We start from the raw sequence: 7637 nt of genomic DNA on the forward strand, positions 1-7637 counted from the left end.
TTTTTTTTTTTTGTTGTTTGGGGTATTTTTTGGGTTTTGGGGTTTTTTCCGTTGGGTGGTTTTTTGTTTGGTTTTGTTTTTGATTATTTACTATGACTCAAGATTCAACAAAATTTGGATATAATCTTTTTTAATTGAAAGTAATCAAAATGTATTCTGGAAAACGGTATTTCCAATTTTAGTGGCATTTTTTTTTATTCAGGTAGGAAAAAATGGATGAGCATAGTGAGTCACTAAGGCTGCTTGCTGTGATTAACAAAGAAGTTGCTCATGGATGCYCCCCATTTGTTGCACGTTCAGATGGTTTGATATTATCATTATGTTGTAAAAAAATATAAAGAGATAAGCAAATTAAGGTGTCTCAGTGCATACAGGAGCTAAGAGTCACTATATAAGAGGTGGGGCACTCTTTCAGCACTGTCATGTGCTGGGTGCTTTCATGAGGTGYTTCTTACACAGCATCTTCTGCTGCCCAGTTTGTTTTGAGGCACAGTTGTAGTATGCTATCTAATTCTCAAAAGGTTTTTCATGCTGTTCATCCTTTAATATTGAATATGATTTTATTTGCAATGGGATTTTGTTTTAAAATCCTTAGATAAATTTCCTGTCTTCTGATAGTATCTGTCTGAAATGTTGTTTGAAGGAAGGGAATGTATCTTTGCTGGTAATTACTATTGTGTGTTCTACAGTGAACAAGACTGATTTTCTCTGTAGGTGTTACAAAAACCCCAATGCTGACCACAGCAGAGCTCAGTTTGCCCATGACATGGTCCTGTAGGCGTTCCTGTATCTGATGGAAGGCCTTACATCCCCCCCTTACATGTTCTTCATTTCCCTGGTGTCTCTGTTAAAATCTGTGCTGACTGATAAGAAGCATGAGAATAGTGTGGCATTGAAAATACTTTCACAATAAAACTGTTTATTTTGCACTCTCTGTCTCCAGAAGAGCAGGTTCTTTCCAGTGCTGTATATAGAAGTATCAGATGTTTATTTCATGTCAAGAGTTACCTCTGTCCTGGGTACCTGTGTTTGACTTGAGACATGAGAACTGGAGTCCCACATGAAGCATAAGTTGAAAGTATAAACCAAATTGTTCAGTCAGTGCAGGTTATGGTTTCTAAATCAAACTGAAACTGGTGGTGTCTCTCTGGTGGTTGATGTAAGTTTGTTCACTGCATTCTTTTTTTTTACTTTTTGTTTGGTTGCTTTAGGCTCTAGTTCTCCCTGCTCTCCCTGTTCTGAAACCTCACAATTTGCCCACAAGTGCTTTTCTCTGAATAAATTGTGGGTTTTGGAAAGAGGAAAAAAGATGAAACACAGTTTCTGTTCTTTCTCATCCTACCTCTGCCGTAAGGGAAATATAAGCTAAGCACACATTTTCAGATCCCATAGTAATTGTCAGCATGTGCTGTCCAACGCCTCCTATAATGAGCAACTCTGTTTTGTCCTTCCATTTTTTTTTTCTCAGGGAGTCTTAGGTCTAACTTGCCAGACTGARACCCGTCAGGTATGTTTGTGGTATATAAACTTTTTGTATCGATATTCTTCCATAAACTTGGAGCTGCAAGAARTACTGAGTTATTGACAAGTCTCAGAAGAAATTCCTGTATTGGCTTAATGCTATGCTTAGTGATATAGAAATTTTTCCAGTGTACTTTCAATGAAATGGTGTACTGGATTTCTTTCTGTATGAATGACAGAAAAGAAGAGGTTTTGTTTGCTAAAGGTCAGATTATATAAAGAAAGATGCACKGTTTTGGGGGGATTCTTCTTGCACATGTGCACTTTTACTGGGTCAGMTGTGGGTGGCCTGTGCCGATAAAATCAAATATCTGAGTAGGCTGCTTGTGTGCTGCTCAGTAAACAGCTCAAGTACTGTGTCTAGAAGTGCCTTAAAACAGTCATGTGATATTTTGTCTCAGTATATTGCAAAATCTTTGGTAGTTTCTTCACAATAATCTGTTTGGCCCAACCATACTGTTAGATCTCTGTAGCATTATTGGGAAAAAAAAATCTCTCTGGTAACACTGAAAGTAATTTATTCTCTTTTTATCAACTTTTCCTTTCATCTTGTGTAGCAAAACCCGTTAAAGGACTAGCATGGGCCAGATTACCATGACATTAATGCAGTGCTCTCCTCCTTAATAGGCTTCATGTTATTTGTTTCACTTATTTTTTTTTTTTCCTTTCCCTGTTCCCTGCAAGCACACAGGATGTTGCAAACAACAGGCAGCTCTGTTTTCAGACACTGAAACAGTTTACACATCTTTTTTTCATGATTGATGTGATGATAACTTGGTCAAAATACAGGTAACTTGTTAAGCACCTTTTTCAGCAAGGGAGGAGAGTACTAAGATGGTGTTTCATGAAACTGTGAGAACTAGAATTACTTTAACATGTATTGGCCATGCATTTTTTTTTGTTTGTTTTGGTTTGGTTTTTGGGTTCTTTTTAGTTTGGAGGGTTTATTTTTTTTTTGTTTGTTCTTATTGCCTGATTTTAGGCACATGGATTTTATAAAACAGGCTGAAATTTGACTTTGAGCTCTGTATATGACAAGCTGCCCCTCCATACTGATATTAACACATTAGTGATGAAAGGAAGCATAAATTTTCTTTCCTGATAYATCAGCCCACTACACTGGCTACCAAGTTAACCATTTAAAATCTTAACTTGAGAGCTCAYATACTTTTACTTCTACCTAAAACTGAGGTGCTTGAATGTCAAATGTTACCACAAAACTGAAAGAAAATGTTCATACATAGTCAGTGAGGAGTAATCTTGCTGGGTCTTTCACTGCATGCTTCCTGGCCATGACTTTTTTTTTTTTTTTGGATAGTCTCTGACAGAGGGGAGACTAAAAGCAGGTGTAAAGTTTGATGCAGAGTTTTGAAGCCACTGGTAGAAGAGGGGAGGGAACTCATCCTTTGTTGAGTGTCTTTCCCTTTGGCCTGGTTTCTCTGCTGCTTTGCAGGCATTGCAGATATTTACCATTGTTCWGGCTGGGGATGAAGAGCTCAATTTCATTTGTTTGTACAGCTATAAGTGGTGGCACAGTGGTAGGAGCAGAAAGTCGAGACTGGAAACTAAATTTGGTATGCCAGTAGTGTGAACCATGTGACAGCAGAAAACAGGCACACTTCATGTCTACATAGTGGCACCAGCTGACATTTGTTTTAAACTGATGCAGTTTGAACAGATCCTAAGCGGATTTAGGCACACTGATTTTTTAAGTGAAGATCTGAACTCCCTATGCCACACAATGGTGAAGCTGGAACAATTTATCTAGGTTCTTTTTGTTTTGTCAGCATGGTGTCTGCAGCTGTTCTTGCTTTTCTTAATTTTATAAAAGAGCTCATATTCAAGCTGTAACAAACTCGGTTCTGTGTGGTTGCTGTCTTTCAACTTTTCTTCCACTTGCACCCATCCTTGGGCAGCTTCAGAAGCCTGGGTTATCTGGGGCTGACTGCAAGGAAGGTGGTGTGAATTTGATCGGGTAGGGGGGCCTCCAAGAGGCAGGTGAGAAACAAAAAGTGAGTTTAAAAAGCTCATGGAAGGCGAAAGTTTGGGCTGAGCCAGTGTAAAACTCTGTCTGGGCCAGGATCATAATCCAAGGGGATTATGGACACATTATAGCCTGTAATTTAGTGAAAACTCAGAGAGGAAAAGGAAGTTTTATTAAATCTTTGTATTAAAAGTGTTTTGGAGGTAGCAGCTGCCAAGAATTAAAGATTTTAAAACAAAGCAAACACCTCCCCCCCCCCCCCCCCCCCCCCCCCCCCCCCCACTACCACCAATTTACTGGTACTTTTAGAATAAAAGCAATGAAACTAACGCAAAACCTATTCTCTTTGCTGCCAAGTTGTCTGAGCCTTAGGTATGACATGGCTTARTGTCATCCATGGAAATAAATAGGAAGTATACTTGTTTTTGTCATTTGGGAAGCAGATGTTATAATCTCTGACTATTCAGATTTTGTTCATCAAACACTGAGGCAGGAACCAGGATGAAAATCTAACCAACTGTTAAAGAAGCAAAAACCCTCCCCCTAGCTGTAATAATAAAGTTCTTTTCTGATTTAAGAGAATAGCATGTTGAAGCATTAAATTTTCCAGATGAGGAAAATGCATTAAAAATAATTGAAATTAACTTAGAAGCTTCCTATTTATAGTACCAATGGATACAAAGCCTTAAAAGAGTGTCTTGTTCAGAAGATTAGAATATCAGTTCTATTGTGGGAAAGTGTTTCTTTGTAAGACTGAAAAGACAAATTCCTTACTGTTTTTATCATCTATGTATTCTTCCTGTTATGTTTCAAACAAATCAAAGGTTAAAAAGTCAGCATTTTATATTTGACAAGCTGTGACTCAGCCCAAATAATAAAAAAAAAAATCATGTCCAATGAGAAATACTCTAGACTGCCTTTATTACACAGTAGTCTTAAGGATTGTTGGTTCTTTTCATGCATGCACATGAAAATTTATCAGCTGGTATTTACTGTGCTTTGCTTCCAGGGCTTACTGCCCTTCCTGTGGGTGCCAAGCAAATGGGCTCAGATTAACTTTTTCTGCAAAAAATAAAAAAGAGTTGTGGGGCATTTAAGGTCAGCTGAACTGCTTGGAAGGAGGAGTGTAGTCAGTCTTTCACTAAGTAAATGTATCTTTAAAATTTACCACCTTCACAAAGAAGGTGCAGCACCAATTAATGGTATTTAGCAATTACTGCTCTCTGAAGAAATTTCCTGATTTATTTTCTTCTGCAATCGTTTCTCCATTGTACTTCTTAGTAGCATGTCTGATTRCTTTGAATGAAACAGGAATCATGTTTCCTTCCATTTACTACACAGAGTTGAAAGTATTTTGTGAGCACATAACTTACAATGTCTGTCCCTTTATTCATATGYGTGTGCTATAATAATAATAATTTTWAAAATAAAATTACATATATTAAATATAAATATATTTGTTATGCTGGATTCCCTGGCTTGCAAACTTGTGTAATGGAAATTGGGTTAAATAYTTTCTTTAGTAAAGGACATCTGTGTAGTTGCATGTGTTTTAAAAGCAAACCTATTCAATTCCACTGACACAGAGATTATACTGCTGCAGTAGAATTCTCCAGTGTTAAACATAGTTGGCATTTAGCCTGTAGAGGTTTTAGTGGGATTTCAGACTTTATTTAAATATATTTTTTAAAATGTCAAAATAATGTGCAATTTCGAAATGTAAAAATGGTAGCTAGGACACAAAATACTAGTTTTYATTTCTAAAAGGATTTACACCTCTGAGCCATTTTGGTAATTTCTTATATTCCATCTGTACAGGTGAAATTACTACATTAAAAGTCTAATGAAAAAACCTTGGCACATTTCTGTTGAGTAAAGATAAAGCAACTCCAGTCAGTTTGTGATGAGTTCAAATGTGCAYCTTAACTATTTAAAACTCAGTGTTATTTGATGACAGTGATGCACACTTGCAAAGTCTGCTTCCTATTAGAAATAATGTAGAGCAGCACTCTTCATATCCTTTCTAAGTTGTTCGAGAAACTGAGAAGACTCTGGGATCRCAGCATAGCTCATGTTGCAGGTTTTTATCTACTATAACTATAGTTCAAGTGTTTCCTGGATTAAGTAGAGCATGAATATTGTCCCATACTGGCATACCCAGAGAATGTTGCTGAGATGTGTGCTTCAGTACCTGAGGGTGGCTTGGTTAGGAGGTGCAGGAAAAGTTTTTYAGGAGTAGAAATGCAAATTTTGGGCCTGTTGCCTGTTTATTTGTGAACCTTTGTCTTGTGCATTCTGCTTTTTCTGTTCCTATACCTGGAGAGTGCTCTGTTTGTCTGTGCTCAGCTGGATGTCTGATTTGGTGAGGATTTTTCATGCCTGAAGGTCAATTTTGTAGATGAGTTTAACTAAGAAAGGGGTTAAGGAGAGGCTGCTTGAGTTTRTGCCTGAGTTAGGTCAGCTGTCCCATATTTGGGAGCACAAGCACCAGCCAAGGGGAGCCTGTTKTGTGCAGTTTGAGTAAAAAGGCTTGTTTTGCTACCTTCCCACTCTGATAAACTCAAGTAGGTTTGACTGAACTTCAGTTAATTCTTGCATCCTACTCATATGTCCCTGTAGTTTGGCTCAGTCAAGACTGTCCTTTCTAAAATAGTTGATGATTTAAGCTCCAGACACTGCAGTAAAAAGAAAAACAACTGAACAAGCGAGTGATGGATCCTCAGATGAGATCATTGGGCAAGATAATGAACAGCTCCTTTCAGAGATGAAATACTACTGTAATTCCAGCAATGTTCTGGCTATCAGAGTTGAGTTACTATTGCCTTGGAGGTTTTGTAATCAGCCTGCTGGAGTGCAGCCTCAGKGCAGCCTTCTTTCTAGTAAAACACTCCAGTTAAGTGACTGTCTTGGTGCCATTATGCTCCTTCATCTGACGCTCACATTCACTGCAGGCAGACATAAGAGGGCAGCCTTCTGTGAGGGGATAATCACATGTGGACAGGCAACTCAGCACAGAGACCAGAAAGTATGGAAGGGTGAAAAACTCTCTCATGGGTCTGAGAGGCAGTGCAGGACATTGAATGTCTCTGGACCTGCTCCAGAACTTCAGTGATCCTTCCTGAACTGAGAGGTCCAGACCTGGACACAGAACTTGCCAGTGCCCAGTTCAGGGGGACAATCACTGCCCTGGTTCTGCTGGCCACACTGCTGCTGATCCTGGCCAGAATGCAGTTTCCCATGTTGGCCACCCGGGCACACCCTGGCTCATGGTCAGCTGCTGCCAACCAACAACCCCAGGTCCTTTTCAACCTGAGGGGCAGCTTCCCAGCCCCTCATCCCACAGTCTGTGGTGCTGCCTGGGGCTGTTGTGACCCCACTGCAACTTGGCATTTGGTCTTGTGGAACTTCAGGCTGTTGGCCTCAGCCCTCAATCCAGCCTGTCCAGGTCTATCTGCAGAACCTTCCCACCCTCCAGCAGAGCACCACTCCAACCAAGCTTGGTGTTATCTGCGAGTTTSCACATGGTAGACTCAATCACCTCACCCAGATCATCATTGAAGATATTAAACAAGACAAGAATACTGGGCACCTCTCTGGTCTTGTGCAACCTGTTGAAGCTGCAGGTTCATGAGTGAAAATCTGTGAGCCTGTGCTTGAAATGCTCATTTTTCCTCACCTAAAGAGCCAGTGCTTTACAAACCTTATGTTTTGTGCTCATAGTTGTGCTGTGGGATGCTGTAACTGTAGCCCTCATTAACTCTGAAATACCAACTATTTTCTATGTATGTGGTCATGCAAAACTGAGAAAGTCAGACAACTAATCTAGAAAAGACTGAGGGGGAAAAAAAGGTTGTTCTCAAATTATTGTAACTAGTGAAGCTGCTGCTTTTTTGTCTGTATGCTTTGGATGAAGGACAAACAGTAGTTGGTGGGGCCAGACCAGGCCTGTAATAGTCATGGAATATCTCAGGTTGGAAGGGTTCCATAAGGATCATCAAGTCCAGTTCCCTGGTCCTATCAGGACTATGTAAAACTAAACCCTATGACAAAGAGCATCATCCAGATACTCCTTGAACTCTGTCAGGCTTGGTGCCAYGACCACTTCTCTGTGGAGCCTGTTCTACTGACCACT

This window comes from Malurus melanocephalus, unplaced genomic scaffold (genome assembly GCF_030028575.1).
Source record: "Malurus melanocephalus ecotype Western Australia unplaced genomic scaffold, MMel_1.1 scaffold_413, whole genome shotgun sequence".
In the NCBI taxonomy this organism is placed as follows: Eukaryota; Metazoa; Chordata; class Aves; order Passeriformes; family Maluridae; genus Malurus; species Malurus melanocephalus.